This window comes from Salvelinus namaycush, chromosome 10 (assembly GCF_016432855.1).
Source record: "Salvelinus namaycush isolate Seneca chromosome 10, SaNama_1.0, whole genome shotgun sequence".
Taxonomy (NCBI): domain Eukaryota; kingdom Metazoa; phylum Chordata; class Actinopteri; order Salmoniformes; family Salmonidae; genus Salvelinus; species Salvelinus namaycush.
Genome location: NC_052316.1, coordinates 10,177,086 through 10,198,119, shown reverse-complemented (window position 1 = coordinate 10,198,119; position 21,034 = coordinate 10,177,086). Strand labels below are relative to the sequence as shown.

General features: G+C 40.8%; 1 protein-coding gene across 1 annotated transcript in view; it reads left to right on the top strand.

Annotated features, from left to right (window-relative positions):
• Positions 1-21,034, top strand: part of LOC120055156 (ephrin-A2-like) — a 140,144-nt gene that overhangs the window by 100,978 nt on the left and 18,132 nt on the right. The gene's annotated exons all lie outside the window — the stretch shown is intronic.

Sequence of the window (21,034 nt, the reverse complement as noted above, 5' to 3'; positions counted from 1 at the left end):
CATTAACGTCTGCTAACCATGTGTATTTGACCGATTTGATTTGATTTGATTTGCAATGTGCGGTCTCAAGTAGGTGGTAAAATTACAAGTGATCTTTTTTCAAGATGTCGGCAACTTTCGGTGATTTCCTCATATTAGATTTTTTTTCTAGCTCATGAGTGTAATTTCTGTGATTCTATGATGTCTGGAAAGCAGGGTCCTAAAAAGGTATGTAAATGTGAGGAGTCCTAAATTGGTTAGAAATGCAAGACTGTGTGTGTGTGTGTGTGTGTGTGTGTGTGTGTGTGTGCGCGCGCGCGCGTGCGTGCGTTCTGTGAGCCCAGCATTCCAATGTGTGTTGCTAAATGTGCAGTGCAACCCGGAGGACAAGCGTCGCCGGTAGTCCAGGGAGCAGGTGTGTCTAGCCCAGGTCTGAACTGATTCCATCTGACAGATGATGGGGGGAATAAAAAGGAGGAGAGGAGACGTGTCTAGAATCCCTGACTACACGGAGGCCATGTTTGATCTCTTCATATTTTTTGGGACTATTTCTTGGGAAGGGGAGGATAAAATTAGGTTAGCGGCTCTGCCCTATTTCCCTAGACGATATGCCTATTTCCAGATCTATTTGAGGGTTAGGGTTCAGCCGGAGAGGGGAGAGAGAAAAAAAGCACCCTTGTTTTAGAAATGAGCATGGCTTCCTGTGTGTGGTGGGGTGTTGCTCGTCGCTCTACGGTTGTGTGTGTGAAAGAGAGGGATAGAGAGCGTGTGTGTGGTGGGTGTGAGCAGGAGGGAGCGTTGCCCAAGCAGCCAGGAACAGCTCTCTGATTGGGCGCCTCTCCATACTCCACCAGTTCTTGCAGCGCTGACTGGTTTACCGCACCAGAGGAGCCGGTGTTTTATCACCGGGCACATTTGGCGGCGCCATAGAGCTTCCTTGTTTCCTCACATCAGGAAGAGCAAGCAGGAGGAGACAGAGAAGGGATAATTTACATTAGTCTGGTGTAATATGTAGCCTAGTGTAATATGTAGTTTAATATGTAGTCTAGTGTAATATGTAGTGTAATATGTAGCCTAGTGTAATATGTAGTCTAGTGTAATATGTAGCCTTGTGTAATATGTAGTTTAATATGTAGCGTAATATGTAGTCTAGTGTAATATGTAGTCTAGTGTAATATGTAGCCTTGTGTAATATGTAGCCTAGTGTAATATGTAGCCTAGTGTAATATGTAGTGTAATATGTAGTCTAGTGTAATATGTAGTCTAGTGTAATATGTAGCCTAGTGTAATATGTAGTTTAATATGTAGTGTAATATGTAGTCTAGTGTAATATGTAGCCTAGTGTAATATATAGCCTAGTTTAATATGTAGTGTAATATGTAGTCTAGTGTAATATGTAGTGTAATATGTAGCCTAGTGTAATATGTAGTGTAATATGTAGTGTAATATGTAGTCTAGTGTAATATGTTGTCTAGTGTAATATGTAGCCTAGTGTAATATGTAGTGTAATATGTAGTCTAGTGTAATATGTAGCCTAGTGTAATATGTAGTTTAATATGCAGTGTAATATGTAGTCTAGTGTAATATGTAGCCTAGTGTAATATATAGCCTAGTTTAATATGTAGTGTAATATGTAGTCTAGTGTAATATGTAGTGTAATATGTAGCCTAGTGTAATATGTATTGTAATATGTAGCCTAGTGTAATATGTAGCCTAGTGTAATATATAGCCTAGTGTAATATGTACTCTAGTGTAATATGTAGCCTAGTTTAATAGGTAGTGTAATATGTAGCCTAGTGTAATTTGTAGCCTAGTGTAATATGTAGCCTAGTGTAATATGTAGTGTAATATGTAGCCTAGTTTAATATGTAGTGTAATATGTAGTCTAGTGTAATACGTAGTGTAATATGTAGCCTAGTGTAATATGTAGTGTAATATGTAGCCTAGTGTAATATGTAGTGTAATATGTAGTGTAATATGTAGCCTAGTGTAATATGTAGTGTAATTTGTACTCTAGTGTAATATGTAGCCCAGTGTAATATGTAGTGTAATATATAGGCTAGTATAATATGTAGCCTAGTGTAATATGTAGTGTAATATGTAGCCTAGTGTAATATGTAGCCTAGTGTAATATGTAGTGTAATATGTAGTGTAATATGTAGTCTAGTGTAATATGTAGCCTAGTGTAATATGTAGTGTAATATGTAGGCTAGTGTAATATGTAGTGTAATATGTAGCCTAGTGTAATATGTAGTGTAATATGTAGTGTAATATGTAGCCTAGTGTAATATGTAGTGTAATTTGTACTCTAGTGTAATATGTAGCCCAGTGTAATATGTAGTGTAATATATAGGCTAGTATAATATGTAGCCTAGTGTAATATGTAGTGTAATATGTAGCCTAGTGTAATATGTAGCCTAGTGTAATATGTAGTGTAATATGTAGTGTAATATGTAGTCTAGTGTAATATGTAGCCTAGTGTAATATGTAGTGTAATATGTAGGCTAGTGTAATATGTAGTGTAATATGTAGCCTAGTGTATTATGTAGCCTAGTGTAATATTTAGTCTAGTGTAATATGTAGCCTAGTGTAATATGTAGTGTAGTATGTAGTGTAATATGTAGCTTAGTGTAATATGTAGTGTAAAATGTAGCCTAGTGTATTATGTAGCCTAGTGTAATATGTAGTGTAATATGTAGTTTAGTGTAATATGTAGCCTAGTGTAATATGTAGCCTAGTGTAATAGGTACTCTAGTGTAATATGTAGCCTAGTTTAAATATAGTGTAATATGTAGCCTAGTGTAATATGTAGTGTAATATGTAGTCTAGTGTAATATTTAGTCTAGTGTAATATGTAGCCTAGTGTAAAATGTAGTGTAATATATAGTCTAGTGTAATATTTAGTCTAGTGTAATATGTAGCCTAGTGTAATATGTAGTGTAATATGTAGTGCAATATGTTGTCTAGTGTAATATGTAGCCTAGTGTAATATGTAGTGTAATATGTAGCCTAGTGTAATATGTAGTGTAATATGTAGTCTAGTGTAATATTTGGTCTAGTGTAATATGTAGCCTAGTGTAATATGTAGTGTAGTATGTAGTGTAATATGTAGCCTAGTGTAATATGTAGTGTAAAATGTAGCCTAGTGTATTATGTAGCCTAGTGTAATATGTAGTGTAATATGTAGTTTAGTGTAATATGTAGCCTAGTGTAATATGTAGCCTAGTGTAATAGGTACTCTATTGTCATATGTAGCCTAGTTTAAATGTAGTGTAATATGTAGCCTAGTGTAATATGTAGTGTAATATGTAGTGTAATATGTAGTCTAGTGTAATATTTAGTCTAGTGTAATATGTAGCCTAGTGTAAAATGTAGTGTAATATGTAGTGTAATATGTTGTCTAGTGTAATATGTAGTGTAATATGTAGTGTAATATGTAGTCTAGTGTAATATGTAGCCTAGTGTAATATGTAGTGTAATATGTAGGCTAGTGTAATATGTAGTGTAATATGTAGCCTAGTGTATTATGTAGCCTAGTGTAATATTTAGTCTAGTGTAATATGTAGCCTAGTGTAATATGTAGTGTAGTATGTAGTGTAATATGTAGCTTAGTGTAATATGTAGTGTAAAATGTAGCCTAGTGTATTATGTAGCCTAGTGTAATATGTAGTGTAATATGTAGTTTAGTGTAATATGTAGCCTAGTGTAATATGTAGCCTAGTGTAATAGGTACTCTAGTGTAATATGTAGCCTAGTTTAAATATAGTGTAATATGTAGCCTAGTGTAATATGTAGTGTAATATGTAGTCTAGTGTAATATTTAGTCTAGTGTAATATGTAGCCTAGTGTAAAATGTAGTGTAATATATAGTCTAGTGTAATATTTAGTCTAGTGTAATATGTAGCCTAGTGTAATATGTAGTGTAATATGTAGTGCAATATGTTGTCTAGTGTAATATGTAGCCTAGTGTAATATGTAGTGTAATATGTAGCCTAGTGTAATATGTAGTGTAATATGTAGTCTAGTGTAATATTTGGTCTAGTGTAATATGTAGCCTAGTGTAATATGTAGTGTAGTATGTAGTGTAATATGTAGCCTAGTGTAATATGTAGTGTAAAATGTAGCCTAGTGTATTATGTAGCCTAGTGTAATATGTAGTGTAATATGTAGTTTAGTGTAATATGTAGCCTAGTGTAATATGTAGCCTAGTGTAATAGGTACTCTATTGTCATATGTAGCCTAGTTTAAATGTAGTGTAATATGTAGCCTAGTGTAATATGTAGTGTAATATGTAGTGTAATATGTAGTCTAGTGTAATATTTAGTCTAGTGTAATATGTAGCCTAGTGTAAAATGTAGTGTAATATGTAGTGTAATATGTTGTCTAGTGTAATATGTAGTGTAAAATTTAGCCTAGTGTAATATGTAGCCTAGTGTAGTATGTAGTGTAATATGTAGTCTAGTGTAATATGTAGTGTAATATGTAGTCTAGTGTAATATGTAGCCTAGTGTAATATCTAGTCTAGTGTAATATGTAGTGTAATATGTAGTCTAGTGTAATATGTACTCTAGTGTAATATGTAGTCTAGTGTAATATGTAGTGTAATATGTAGTCTAGTGTAATATGTAGTCTAGTGTAATATGTAGTCTAGTGTAATATGTAGCCTAGTTTAATATGTAGCCTGGTTTAATATGTACTCTAGTGTAATATGTAGTCTAGTGTAATATGTAGCCTAGTTTAATATGTAGTGTAATATGTAGTCTAGTATAATAGGTACTCTATTGTCATATGTAGCCTAGTTTAAATGTAGTGTAATATGTAGCCTAGTGTAATATGTAGTGTAATATGTAGTGTAATATGTAGTGTAATATGTAGTCTAGTGTAATATTTAGTCTAGTGTAATATGTAGCCTAGTGTCAAATGTAGTGTAATATGTAGTGTAATATGTTGTCTAGTGTAATATGTAGTGTAATATGTAGTCTAGTGTAATATGTAGTGTAATATGTAGTGTAATATGTAGTCTAGTGTAATATGTAGCCTAGTGTAATATCTAGTCTAGTGTAATATGTAGTCTAGTGTAGTATGTAGTGTAATATGTAGTCTAGTGTAATATGTAGCCTAGTGTAATATCTAGTCTAGTGTAATATGTAGTGTAATATGTAGTCTAGTGTAATATGTACTCTAGTGTAATATGTAGCCTAGTTTAATATGTAGCCCAGTTTAATATGTACCCTAGTGTAATATCTAGTCTAGTTTAATATGTAGTGTAATATGTAGTCTAGTATAATAGGTACTCTATTGTCATATGTAGCCTAGTTTAAATGTTGTGTAATATGTAGCCTAGTGTAATATGTAGGGTAATATGTAGTCTAGTGTAATATTTAGTCTAGTGTAATATGTAGCCTAGTGTAAAATGTAGTGTAATATGTAGTGTAATATGTAGTGTAGTGTAATATGTAGTGTAGTGTAATGTGTAGTGTAATATGTAGTGTAATATGTAGTGTAAAATTTAGCCTAGTGTAATATGTAGCCTAGTGTAATATGTAGTGTAATATGTAGTCTAGTGTAATATGTAGCCTAGTGTAATATCTAGTCTAGTGTAATATGTAGCCTAGTGTAATATGTAGTCTAGTGTAATATGTAGCCTAGTGTAATATGTAGCCTAGTTTAATATGTAGTCTAGTGTAATATGTAGTCTAGTGTAATATGTACTCTAGTGTAATATGTAGCCTAGTTTAATATGTAGCCTAGTTTAATATGTACTCTAGTGTAATATGTAGTCTAGTGTAATATGTAGCCTAGTTTAATATGTAGTGTAATATGTAGTCTAGTGTAATACGTAGTGTAATATGTAGTCTAGTGTAAAACGTAGTGTAATATGTAGTGTAATATGTAGCCTGGTGTAATATGTAGCCTAGTGTAATATGTAGCCTAGTGTAATATGTAGTGTAATATGTAGCCTAGTGTAATATGTAGCCTAGTTTAATATGTAGCCTTGTGTAATATGTAGTCTAGTGTAATATGTAGCCTAGTGTAATATGTAGCCTAGTGTAATATGTAGCCTAGTTTAATATATTCTAGTGTAATATGTAGTGTAATATGTAGTCTAGTGTAATACGTAGTGTAATACGTAGTGTAATACGTAGTGTAATATGTAGCCTAGTGTAATATGTAGTGTAATATGTAGTGTAATATGTAGCCCAGTGTAATATGTAGCCTAGTGTAATATGTAGTGTAGTATGTAGTGTAATATGTATTCTAGTGTAATATGTAGTCTAGTGGAATATGTAGTGTAATATATAGTCTAGTGTAATATGTAGTCTCATATGTAGTGTAATATGTATCCTAGTGTAATATGTACTCTAGTGTTATATGTAGTTTAGTGTAATTTGTAGTGTAATATGTAGCCTAGTGTAATACGTAGGCTAGTTTAATATGTAGTGTAATATGTAGACTAGTGTAATATGTAGTGTAATATGTAGTCTAGTGTAATATGTAGTGTATTATGAAGTGTAATATGTAGCCTAGTGTAATATGTAGTGTAATATGTAGTCTAGTGTAATATGTAGGCTAGTGTAATATGTAGTGTAATATGTAGTCTAGTGTAATATGTAGGCTAGTGTAATATGTAGTGTAATATGTAGCCTAGTGTAATATGTAGTGTAATATGAAGTGTAATATGTAGCCTAGTGTAATATGTAGTGTAATATGTAGTCTAGTGTAATATGTAGGCTATTGTAATATGTAGTCTAGTGTAATATGTAGTGTAATATGTAGTCTAGTGTAATACGTAGTGTAATACGTAGTCTAGTGTAATATGTAGTGTAATATGTAGTGTAATATGTAGCCCAGTGTAATATGTAGCCTAGTGTAATATGTAGTGTAGTATGTAGTGTAATATGTATTCTAGTGTAATATGTAGTCTAGTGGAATATGTAGTGTAATATATAGTCTAGTGTAATATGTAGTCTCATATGTAGTGTAATATGTATCCTAGTGTAATATGTACTCTAGTGTTATATGTAGTTTAGTGTAATTTGTAGTGTAATATGTAGCCTAGTGTAATACGTAGGCTAGTTTAATATGTAGTGTAATATGTAGACTAGTGTAATATGTAGTGTAATATGTAGTCTAGTGTAATATGTAGTGTATTATGAAGTGTAATATGTAGCCTAGTGTAATATGTAGTGTAATATGTAGTCTAGTGTAATATGTAGGCTAGTGTAATATGTAGTGTAATATGTAGTCTAGTGTAATATGTAGGCTAGTGTAATATGTAGTGTAATATGTAGCCTAGTGTAATATGTAGTGTAATATGAAGTGTAATATGTAGCCTAGTGTAATATGTAGTGTAATATGTAGTCTAGTGTAATATGTAGGCTATTGTAATATGTAGTCTAGTGTAATATGTAGTCTAATATGTAGGGTAGTGTAATTTGTAGGATAGTGTAATATGTAGTCTAGTGTAATATGTAGTCTAATATGTAGGGTAGTGTAATTTGTAGGATAGTGTAATATGTAGCCTAGTGTAATACATAGCCTAGTGTAATATGTAGTGTAATATGTAGCCTCATGTAATATGTAGTCTAGTGTAGTATGTAGTCTAATATGTAGGGTAGTGTAATTTGTAGGGTAGTGTAATTTGTAGGGTAGTGTAATATGTAGTGTAATATGTAGTATAGTTTAATATATAGTATCCAGTCAATCCCTGATAAGTGTAATGGCTTGGGATTTGTTTTGAGTATATGCACTGGAGCTACCCAAAACACTGAGAGAGAATGTGTTTCAGTTTGGACCAGTGAAGTGCAGCGTACTGAACAGTGTGTGCACTTATACGATGTGCACACTGTCTTTTTTGTCGTAATTCTTTTCAGATGTGCAGCAGAAGGAATAGACTGTACTGTACATGTCTTCCTCATTTGCACAATTTGTTCTCTTCCTTCGTCTTCCCCCCCTATGCACTGTTATTTGTGTCTGCTCTAAAACGGTCCATCTCCGGGGGCAGATTGAGAGATATGTTCTTGGAAGGGTGCTGTGGCCAGAAGGCATTCAGGCCGGTGTGAAGACAGCGCTCCACGCCATGGCCAATTAACCTGCCAGTTGGCCTAATGGGCTACCGGGAGTCCGGGGCTAGAAGGCGGATTTCTAGGAATCTTCCTTGAAGTGTTATCTCTGTAGAGTGGAGTGTGAATGATATAGATTTAATCCTATTCTAGAATTAACCCTGAATGCAGTTATGGCGATCGGACTTGCAAGATGGTACTTACCCTTACAATGTTGTATTATATTTTAAACCATCTGGTCCTCTCAGACATCCCCAAGGCTTTAGGGGTTGATTTGGGACTTGGCCAATCCGAACGATTCTCCCACCTAAGGTATATATGGGCAGTGTTGTGTTCGAGACCACCTAAAGTGAGACCGAGTCAAGACCAAGACCGGGAGGGGGACAAGGGGTCCGAGACCGAGTCAAAACCGAGAACAGAAGAAATGCGAGTCCAATTCAAGACCAGGATTGTACATTCTGGTCAAATCGCCATCATAGTAAGAGTTCAAAATGTTTCGATTGGGAAATGCTTAGCCTAATGATTGTGTTTTTTTAATATTCTTATGATTGGGACCTACTGGCTTAGAGTTAGAGTGAATGGGCTATTTATCCTTTAACATCATGCTGTGTGTGACTGCTCGGCCCTATCCAGTGGTGTAATGGCACCTGGAGAAGTTGGTTACAGCTATACCTATAGATTTTCACTCTCAAAATCACATTTATTTAAAAAAAAATGAGACCAAAAAAATGTAATGTAAGTCCACAACAATGCTTTAACTAACATCAGGAGACCATTTTCTGAGGTCTGGGGAAAATCTAACAAATATATTTTGGGAATGTGTAGTGTCCCTTTAATTCAAATGAGCAAAACAAATGCCATCCCCATTGATTCTAATCAGCGTGCTATCAGATATTTAAAGACTGTTATCATTCTGTCAGGTAGACTTTTCATTTAATTGTGACGTTTTTGTTTTTAGAAAAGCCTTTAGAAATGTGTGAACAGTGCGTGATGACTGAATTGCACATTGCAAATAGCTTACTAAACAAGACTTCGGACCAAACTTTATCAATACCTGGTTTGCATACATACACCCATTGTTGCCTTAGTTAACCTTTACTGGTAGTTATCATATGTTGAAATGTTTTTCCGACCTACCCTACCGGCTACCGATGTCGTTTCGCGAGCTGCTCCATGCAACAACCAGTTGAGACCTGTGCGCTCTTGCTGCCTGCAGAGGATATTCTGCTGAAACTAGGCTGTGTGTGTGGCGCGCATGTGAATATATTTTCCATGTGCCTTGCTGAAGTGAAGGCTACTTTGTGCATGATTTCTCTATTGTACTACATACTTGATAAGTCCTATAACTCCGCTACGCTACTTTGATGTGGATCAGTGGGGATTTAGAAGTGAGTAGAAGCAAAGCCCACTGAAAAAAAACTGGTTATATGGCCTGCGAATAGCGTCCACTACACCACTGGCCCATTGTGTTTGACAAAAAGCGAACTCTCCTACATGAGTGCGCTGGTATTACGGTTGCTGTCCTTTCAGCATCACGAGCCTGTCACACACTGAAGGCCCAGGTCCAATAGGTTCGCCACTGTACTAACCTGTCACACACTGAAGGCCTAGGTCCAATAGGTTCACCACTGTACTAACCTGTCACACACTGAAGGCCTAGGTCCAATAGGTTTGCCACTGTACTAACCTGTCACACACTGAAGGCCTAGGTCCTATAGGTTCACCACTGTACTAACCTGTCACACACTGAAGGCCTAGGTCCAATAGGTTCACCACTGTACTAACCTGTCACACACTGAAGGCCTAGGTCCAATAGGTTCACCACTGTACTAACCTGTCACACACTGAAGGCCTAGGTCCTATAGGTTCACCACTGTACTAACCTGTCACACACTGAAGGCCTAGGTCCTATATGTTCGCCACTGTACTAACCTGTCACACACTGAAGGCCTAGGTCCTATAGGTTCGCCACTGTACTAACCTGTCACACACTGAAGGCCTAGGTCCTATAGGTTCACCACTGTACTAACCTGTCACACACTGAAGGCCTAGGTCCTATAGGTTCACCACTGTACTAACCTGTCACACACTGAAGGCCTAGGTCCAATAGGTTCGCCACTGTACTAACCTGTCTATAATAAAAAATAAAGACTGTTACTATTTCCCCCGGTCTCCCCTTACTAATAGTGGGCGCACAACTTTCCAACAATTTCCCCCACTCTTCTCTACCAACGAATCAAGGAAATTCGGACAAAGTTTGAGGATATTTTATCAATGAAAGTAAAGGACAGTAATCTTACGAGTAAAGTTGGAAGGCCAGGTTTCAATAGGCGATAAGATATTTATGTTTCAAGAAAGGAGTATATATATTTTTACTCTGCTGGTCTCGAGACCTCGACCGAAATTGGTATCTCTTAGGTGTCCGAAAGGTGAACGCTCGGTGCATGTGGAAGTACAATGCTTCTGGGTAGAAGCTGTGATTCATTTGATCTTTCGCTAAATCGATTGATCCACACTAGACAGCATGTTACGGTACAGTACAGTCTGCAAAAAGCCTATGAAGTTCTGCCGAAGCAGTTAGAACTTTTCCCTAGTAACACGTTGGACAGTGATTTGCCAGAGAGTGTTACGAAAGACAGCGTGGCAGCGGCGGTGTTTTAACGAGCTGTGTGGCACAGGCAGCTCGGGTAGGGAGCCTGGGTAATGAGCGCTAGCCCTGGCACACGCGCCACCATGAGAGCGTCTGTCTCTTGTGGGTACCCATGCCTGCCTGTGTGTCATTGAGCTCCGCTGCCAAACCCTGCTGCCTTTGGAGCCTATCTGAGCAGCTTCGGATCTGAGTGCACTGCCACTTGCCATCGTCTTTCCCTTCCTCTCCTTAGAAGATGTTTTGTTTTTTTGGGGGTAGGGTCAAAAGACGAGAAAGCGAAACATGCCCAAAATATCAATAAATAAATAAATAAATAGAAGAGAAAAGGCGGCACCAAGTGGTAGCTGGCGTTCTAGGAAATTTAATTCAGAATTCTTCGCTTGTGCCTTGACACTTCCGCCGCGCGGTACATTTCCTCGGCCCGGGCTCCTCTTGCTCCTTCCAGCCAGGCAGTTCCCACCTGCACCATGAGGCCTTGTTGCTCTGTGATAGATTGAGCTGTCCACAGCAGGCAAACTAGCCGAGCGCCACACGCAGAGAGCGAGCATGTTGCAGCGGCTGTCTGGATTCAGCACGGAGAGACACTTCATTAGATCCAATCAGCAGGGCCCAGGAAATGAGAGAGGAGGAGAGGCAGAATGGATGGAGGACAATGTTTGCACCCACTACTATACGTCGCTCTGGATAAGATACTAAATACTATTTTTGAAGGGTAAAATGTAAGTAAGTCGACTGACGTGTATATGTGAACAGTGATTCTATTGGTTTGTGATTTACGACATCCCTCAGCCTCAAACACTCAATGTTTGGCTCAGTGTTTGTGGGAATAACACAAGGTAAACCTAATAGAAAACAAATGTTTGTACGTACCCCTAAGGCTTTATGACGCTCAACAGAAACCATTTCCCCTTGTTTCTATATGCCCATGAATCTCTCATCTCTCTCCTTTAAAAAAACAAAAAAACATCTCTGACGCCACTCCAAATGTGACATTTGGGAGACAACTGCGAGCAGCTTGCGCGTCTGAGCTCAGAATTCCAGTCCTCCGGCGATGAGAATGCTGACAGATGGAGTGCTTGGATGCTGTCAGGACAATTAGAGCCTACTTCATCTAGCTGCCGATATTGACCACGGCCAGTCATAACCTTTATGACCACTTGGTATTGAGAAGGAAGCGTAGTCATGAGTGCCGATGGCATTGGTGTGCTCGGATGTCTGGCGATGGACATTGTGCACGCATGCACAAACGTGCACACACAAGTACACACACCATCCCTTTATGCTTTTGGGTGCTTTGGACCTGAGTGGTATTGGAGAGAGGAGCAAGCTGTAATTATCACAGAGACTGGATGGGGCTGCGGAGTCACCGTACGATCCTCCTCTCTTCTCCCCTTTGCCCGATCCCTGTACTTGGCTGTGGAATGGAGGTCAGAGGCAGAGAGCTGTTGCCGGTCCCCAAGCGGAGCATGAATGGCCTCATTGAGAGGCTTGTTATGGGCCAGCGTGAGTGGTTTTAGCCCTTGTCATTAATTTGTAGTTGAGGCGGCTGGGGACTGGAGGCCAGTGGGGGTGGCAGGGGCTCCAGGGGTTTTCAGAGGCAGTTAACAAGACCACAGCAGGAAGATGGAGCACCTCAGCCAGTGTCCATGACCCCAGAGTGCTGCTCCGCTGTGCCCTTGTCCTCCTCCTTGATTAACACAGTGGCTAAATGATGCCCCCCCCCCCCCCCCCCCGGTTTACACACACACACCAGAATTTTTATTTGTAAAAATGTTGTGGCCACTGTTAAATGCATATAGAGAAAACACTGAACACAAAGACTTACACGCCCCCATCCCTCCATCCCCTCAGTCTGCATGTGAATTGATCAGCCAATCCCAGCTGTCTGTGAGTGGCCCAGACTGTGAGGGGTTTTGGGGGTGGTGATCCAACATTGATCCACTCACCAGGACCCGTCATCTCCAGCTTCTCCAAGCTCCCCCCCCCCCCTCCCAACCAGGGTTTAATCTCGATCACTGGTAGCAAGTAGCAAGTAGCAAGTACTCCACCCACCTCTTTATTCCAGGTTCCCTCCGCTTCTCACGCTCTCTCCCGTCTTATCTCTTTCTCTCGCTTTCTCTACGCCAGTTCTCTTCCATCCCATATCTGTACAGTAGCATTAGTCAATAAAGCAGTATAGGCATGTGTAAAACAATATCAATGAAGGGACTCTGTTAATCACCAAGCCAAGCAGCACAAATGATCAACCAATCCCTGACCATGCTCCTTATACATATAGACATGGGTTCATATAGACATGAACAGATGTTGATACAGTACATTACCAACGTGTGTCACTGTAATATGTTCCCTTTTTCCAACCCATGTCTTGGGTTTCACAGTGTTCATTGTTGCTTCCTTTGGGTACCCCTCCCAGACAAGTTCGCCAAGAGTTCACTAGGGGTCACAGTGGTAATCCGAGACAAAGAGACCAAGATGCCCGTTGAAGATAACATTTCAACGGGTATGTGGTTTAGAGCACTGAGTTTCTGCAGTGTGTGTGTGTGTGTGTGTGTGTGTGTGTGTGTGTGTGTGTGTGTGTGTGTGTGTGTGTGTGTGTGTGTGTGTGTGTGTGTGTTTGTGTGTGTGTGTGTGCGGTGGGGGGTAGACTTACTCTCCTGGCATCTCTTGGGTTACATCACTTTTAGCACTCAAGTGAAATACCTTATTACTAGGGTTGGGAGTTGCCAGGGACCTCACGATACAATATTATCACGATACTTAGGTGCCGATACGATATGTATTGCGATTCTCACGATTCTCATGATTCTACTGGATATGTGTTGTAATTCAATACTGTAATTTTACTGCGATTCGATGTTCCAAACATATTGCTCACCACGTCTGCTGCGGAGGGACAAGAGAGAGCCATGAAAAAATGTGATTTGATCAGCCATGGGGGAAAAAGGTGCTGAAAACAAATTGGCTCCCTAGTTAAAAAGAAGATGGGGAACAAGCTATGAAGTAAAAATACTGGAGTTTTGGTGCAGGTCCAGACAAAATAATATTGCGATATTCTCAAAACACTACAACATATCATCAAAAATAATATCCCGATATGTAACGGGATAATATATTCCCCCCCCCCCCCCCCATCACTACTCATTACCACGTGTGCCTTAAGCCGTGCACGAGACGGGGAGAGTGTGCACGAAAGGACTGGACAGTAAACCATATTTTACTCTACCTGTATTGATGCACAGACTGGTTTGGATTTTTACTTTACCTTACATAACCGTATGTCAATGTTTGGTTTGTTGAATGTAATAACTGAGTGATGGCAATCGTCCGTTCTTACCACCAGTAAGAGACTGCTAACAGTTGATAATTGCTCATTTATTAGCAAGAGCTTCGGTTTCGCACATGTACTTTTTTGCCATTAATAGTGCTGTGTGCCAAAATCACCCTAGAAATTGGCACATTGCCCCTTGTGGCGAAGGTAAGAACTGCCATTCAATCCATTGAAAATATATAGTCAGTAACCATGTTTCCAGTAAGCCTGTTTGGGCTCCCGAGTGGCGCAGCAGTCCAAGGCACTGCATCTCAGTGCAAGAGGCATCACTACAGTCCCTGGTTCGAATCCAGGCTGTATCACATCCGGCTGTGATTGGGAGTCCCATAGGTCGGCGCACAATTGGCCCAGCGTTGTCCGGATTTGGCCGTCATTGTAAATAAGAATTTGTTCTTAACTGACTTGCCTAGTTAGATAAAATAAAATTCAGAAAGAATACCAACCACAGTTTTTATGGGAGCAAAATCATACTATATTCAACAAAATCACGACAACTGTAATGGAAACAGGACATTTCGGTACAATTTTAAAAATGGCGACAAAGTACTTTGTTCGTTCGTCATAGTGGGATCTTTTTGTGTCGGTAAAATTAATTATACGATCAATGGTTTAATGCACAAATATTGATATAATAACCATCATATCGAAGTCAATTTGGAGTCACACAATGATATGGTGTGGTCCTCCCACTACCACTCAGGAAACCATGCAGTTTACTGCAGATTAAATAAATTATGATGAACTTCACAGGGTGGTGAAAGTGCAGTGATGGGCATGATGCTGCTTTCCAATAAACATCGAGGGTCTTATTCTGGTGACACGATGATCGATAATTGACTGTTGTTTGACAAATTCTCGCTCTTATCCATAATCTCATCATGTAGACTAGCCTACCCGCATGTGCCAAGACCAGAGTAGGCACATTTGCTATTTAACACAACAGTTGTTGTGACAAAACTATTGGTAGGGTTGAAAATGCGATGGAAACACACTGAACGTTAAAAAAAATGTATCTCAATATTCTGTGCACAAATTGGTTTACATTTGTGAACATTTCTCCTTTGCCAAGAGAATCCATCCACCTGACAGGTGTGTCATATCAAGAAGCTTATTAAACAGCATGATCATTACACAGGTGCGCCTTGTGCTGAGGACAATAATAGGCCACTCTAAAATGTGCAGTTTTGTCACGCAACACAATGCCACAGATGTCTCAAGTTTTGAGGGAGCGTGCAATATGCATGCTGACTGCAGGAAAGTCCATCAGAGCTGTTGCCAGATAATTTAATGTTCATTTCTCTACTATAAGCCTCCTCCAACGTCATTTTAGAGAATTTGCCAGTACTTCCAACCAGCCTCACAATCGCAGACCACGTGTAACCACGCCAGCCCAGGACCTCCACATCCGGCTTCTTTGACTGCGGGATCGTCTGCCATCAGCCAACCGGACAGCTAATGAAACTGAAGTATTTCTGTCTGTAATAAAGCCTCTTTGTGGGGAAAAACTAATTCTGATTAGCTTGGCTAGGCTAGGCTAGGCTCCACATGGCTGCGCCCCTGCCCAGTCATGTGAAATCCATAGATTAGGGCCTAATTCATTTATTTAAATTGACTGATTTCCTTATATGAACCGTAACTCAGTAAAATTGTTGAAAGTGTTGCATGTTGCGTTTATATTTTTTGTTCAGTTTATATTTAATCAATACCTTGGAAGAGTCAACTGGAGATTGAACCGTAAATCATTGTAACGCATGTGCGGCGCTCAGAGCCTGCTTGGCTACCTGTTTGCTCTCTGTCTCTATTATGTGAGTAAAACCCAGTAAAAATGTGTCCAAGAGCCTCAAAACTCAACATTCTGAGGTTCAGAGCGACTCAGACAACATCCATCTTTATGTATGATCAGTCTCCCTCAGGGGAAGTCAACAAATAAATACCTTCTTCCTTCCTGTCAAGTGTTTTGTTGTGTTTCTATGTGATACTGTATATAGGCCTGCTGTAGTATATGTCGGTCGTACTAGCTGTCAGGACTGGACGGATCCGTAGTCTTTTTCAACTTGTTCCTCTCAGGTTTTGGTAACCTAGTGTATTTCAGGTCCCTTCCATAGTATTTGAGGGGTTCATGGAACATGTTAAGTTTAAAAGAGAAGAATGTTTGTGTTAACTCTACGTTTCTTTGGATAAAAGCATTTGCCAACCGACTATTTATTGTTACAGAAGAGGAGAGGAAGCCCCTTTCTCTCATTCTCTCTCTCTCTCCTTCCCCCTCCCTCCCTCCTTCCCATCCTCCGTCCCCTTGTTTCCTCTTCCCCTGCTCAGTCAGAGCTGCATTACCCCTGTCCCTCTCTTCGCCTGTCTAAAGCAGGAGTTACTCTTTGGTCCCGGCTCACCATTGATTCTCCCTGGCCTCTCGACGCCATGTTGGCAAAGCAAAACATGTTTTACCTTCCGCCCGTATAGGGGCTTGACAGGACTGCTCGTCTGGCACCCAGGGTTTGGACTATTTGGACCAATCAACTCCCTTGGAGGTTATCAGTTCCCATCTGCCCCATTGAACATTGCTCTGCTTAAATCTTCTTCTTTTTTCTCGATAAGTCAAAATACTCATAGCGGCTAATTGAGTCCCGTTAAGCCAACGGTGATCAAACAAACAGGTGCCACTCGCCGTGAACGGTGCGTTCACTTTTTTTTTGTGGGGGGGGGGGGGGGGGGGGTGATTATTCTGCCCCACAACTGAAGGACTGCATGTGAAATTGTTTCCAGAATAAATTGAACTAGTTCTGAGAGACTCCTGTGTTGTAGTGTGGTTGAAAAAGCTGGCTATCGTTTCTGTTCCCCGTAATGTTTTCCACTACTTTCCTGTGTAGTGTTTCTTTTCTCCTCTGCCAATGTTGCTTGTCCCTCCTCCCCCCTTCGTCTGTCAGGCAAGCGAGTTCCTCTTTGATCCAAGCACACCTCTCAGATTAACAGGCTACCTAACCCGGCATTGAGAGCCTAAACACAAAACATTGTGTGGAGGGTCCTGTCTCAATAAAAAATGCACCACCTCTTGCCCTGGCCAATCGCTGAGACAGCTCAACATGGGAAATCTGAATAGGCCTGAAAGAAAGGCACACTCTCACGTCCAGCAACGGAAACCAGAGTCCTTTGAAAACCAACATAATAGTCAATGCGTTTTCTTTGAGAGCTCTGTCATCCTGTCACTGAGCGGGGATAGTTCCAGCGAGATACCTGACAAGGGGTTTGTGTATGTGTGCATGTGTGAGTGAGAGTTTGTGTCTGGGTGTACGTGCAATGCCCTCTTGTGTGTCCGCGTTTGAGTTTGCGTTTACCTGCATGTGTGTGTTTGTGCGTCTCTGTGTGTAAGAACCTGGGAAAGCAGGCAGTGGGAGAGAGCAGCTTGAGTTACCCGGTAGCCCTAACTGTCAGCCCAGGGGGCCGGGCCGCCCCGGCATGCACTGTCTGCTGCCCCTGTGGGCAACTTGGAGACTCACTGAGACCCACCGCTCCGACAGCCACAATAGGATCCTGTTTCCTGGCCCCCACCTGCCGATACAGGCACAGATAACTTTGTCTCCCTGCTTGTATCTTTTATCTCACATCTGGGAGCCTTGCCTGGAAGCAGTGTGGTAACAACACTGGCTCCATTGTCCCTGGCCTTGTCACGACAAGGCTCCGGTTTCGGGCATGTCCGTGAAACACCGAGAGCCCCAGCCGTCTGGGGTGCGAATCATCGCCGGGCGGGGGGGGGGGGGGGCGTGATTGCATAACATGATAGGATGGCAGGACAGGGCTGGGGTGGGGGGGGGGCGGAGCAGAGGAGAACAGGGCCTCATGGGTAATGTATCATGGGCGAATGGGGATAGGTGTCAGGTTAGGGGCGGAGAGCAGCACAAAGCCAGATGATAGGAAGTCTTATCCGCTGTGTGAACTTTGGCGACCGGGACCAGTTGGCACGTCGCAACATGGTGTGTACCAATGAAATCTGGATGCCAGGTAACTGAGCTTTGCCCATATACCCCAACAATGGGTACCACCATACCCACATGGAAACCCACATGGTGCCTGGGAGATTAGATTTAAGTAAGAGATAAGATGCTTGAAATTCCTGGATTACTGTCAATACTAATATCAGTACTTGGTACTATTCACTGCATGTAATGTGTAGAGTATCTCACATGATAGCATTCTTTGTCTCTCATGCACTGAATGCCCCTATCAGTAGCATTATACCCAGTACTAACAGAGCAAAACGCCTAAGCATTCACATATTTAACACCAATCAAGTATTGATGGCGCTCCAATTGATAACAATGGCAATTCATCTAAAGGCAATGATCTTAGGTGGAGAGTGCGGGAGAAAAATCTCTGCTCGTGTATGGACCTGCGTGGCAAATTGACAAATGACACAGATACATTCCCACTTAGAGGAAATATCTCCAGTCGTACTGGAGATTGAACCGTAAATCATTGTAAAGCGGGCGAGGCGCTCAGTGCCTGCTTGGCTACCCGTTTGCTCCCTGTTTCAGACAACGTCTATCTTTATGTATGATGAGTCTCCCTCACGGGGAAGTCGACAAAATACCTTCTTCCTTCCTTTCAGGTGTTTTCATGTGTTTACGTGTGATATATATGCCTGCTGGAGGTATATGTCGGTCGGACTAGGTGTTTGTTGTGGTGATGTGTCGTCTTCAGGACTGCATAGATGTAGGGTCTTTTTTTCAACTTGCTCCTCTCAGATTTTGGCATTCAATGTCTGCCTGGTGTGTGTGTGTTTGAGAGAAATTATTCAAATATGAACTAAGATGGCCTTTATTCAAGAATGCATGTAAAATAGTCAATGTAAAAGACCTCAAGTATCGGTGCGTGGAAAGGTTAGTGATATGCGTGTTTTGAAATGTAAAGATTTCCCCATATAAAATATAACAACAAAGTACAGAGTAAAGGGTCTGAATACTTATGTAAATGTGATATTTCTGTTTTTTGTTTTTAACAAATTTGCAAAAATGTCTAAAAACCCGTTTTTGCTTTGTCATTACGGGGTATTGTGTGTAGATTGATGAGGGGAAAAAATACAATTGTATCCATTTTAGAATAAGGCTGTAACGTAATAGCAAAATGTGGAAAAAAGTCAAGTGGTCTGAATACTTTCCAAATGCACTGTATGAGGAAACAAACTTGTGACGTCGTTGCCTTGTTGGAACTGAGGCTTGTAAAAGCAATCGTGAGCGTAGTGCCTGAGCAAATGGACCCGCTGCCCTTACGAGTAGGGGGTTATAAAAGTTTTGACTAATGATGTGATAGCACGGCAACATTGAACCCGGAGAGGCAACTTTGCAAATTGAGTAGGGAGTCCAGGGAGGAGAGTGAGCTTCTGGGCTGTTAGCGTCACCCAATCCCTCACCACTGGACTGTGCTAGTTCACTAACTCTATTAGCCTGCACTTTGCTAATGGTGTTAAAAAAGACAGAGGGCAGGACGAGGAGAGGGTGGGGGCATGATACACTTAACTCCAAAGTGGATGGCATCATTATCATTTTGATTTAGCTTTGATGCTTCTTCTCTTCTCCCCCCCTCAGCCCCCTCCCTCCCTGCCCCTTAGCCAGTATGGCACAAGGAGCCCGGAGAAACTTGATAGGGATAAATTAGGAAAACAGACCGTGTTTGTTTCTCGTTTTCTCCTTTTACAGGATTTCGCTGTAAGCGCTGTGTGCGTCCTGATACGTGCGTCGTGTGTGCATACAAGTGAGTGTATCTGCGTACATAGTAATTGTGGGCCTCTCTAGTTTTCTCCTTCTTGAGTTTGTTTTGATGTTTTCTCCTAAGCCAGGTGTGCTCCGCCCCGCGATCTGTTTCGCCAGCATGATGTCCCCGTCTTACTGCGAGACGACATTGGCGTCCTGCAGATCTCACTACCGACAAAATCTCACTAGCGACAAACCCCCTAGAGGACAGGATGGCAACGTCGTCTTGCATGGAGGCCGTATTTACCTTCTCCGCTCCCTCTATGATAGGTGACTTCATGTGTTTAAACTGCCATAAAATCCCCCACTTTGTCGAACATGAAAGTGAGCGCATGCACATGGTGGGGTTAAATTGGTTTTGAGCCCTGCGTTTGTTTTTTGTTCTCCATCCTAAAGTCATACGTGAGAATGTTTTCAGAGCACAGGGAACATGTTTTGATTTTGGGATTTTTTGATTAATCAAGACTATTTCGTCAGTCAAATTGTGACGGACTCCAATGAACCAACCGTTTTGGTCCAAACTCAGAACTCAATCCGATAGCCAGAACTAGTTATGTCGATTGCAGTGTAAGGGCCTCCTACTTTAATTTGTTTGCCCTTTCTAGTACATTCCAAAATAGTTGTTGACATTGACAAATTATATCAGCACATGTCTCGGAGATAGCACAATAGAAACATCTTGACGTGAAGTCTGTCAAGTACGCTAGCTAGTATGCAAACTCGGCCCTATCCAAGGCTGAATGATGTCAAAAATCTGCTCTGTTGTCTTTCTTTTTCCTTTTTTTTTTTAATAGCTTAAAGCCTCATAAATCATGTCCTTGCTGAATGCAGCGGAGTCCTTCCCTGAGACTCACACCAACTGTGATACTTCATCTTGACTTAAGCCTTTGACAGGTACCTGATGTCTTGTCCTAAACAAATAACTCCATGTTAGCTCGATTTACTTTTTCCTTTGCCCCGTTAATCCGCACGTCTGCGTTGAAGATGTATACGAAGCCCTGCACTTGGTTCATGTACAATAGAATTTCCTCTGTCGAAAAAAGTAAAGCAGTGTTCTGGGCAGTTTGTGTCGTTTTTTGGCGTTGTGTGGTTCTCATGCTGTAGCTGCAGTCATCGACTCTTCTGATTCGTTGGTACAGTGACAGAGGTCCAGTTACTCCTGAGGTCAAGGGTTATAGAAACCCCCCGTCCCTAAACTCACCAACTCAGGAATATCCAATAACTCTGGCGGCTTGTAAAAGGTCCCGCTACTCTATCCCTGTTGTCATCG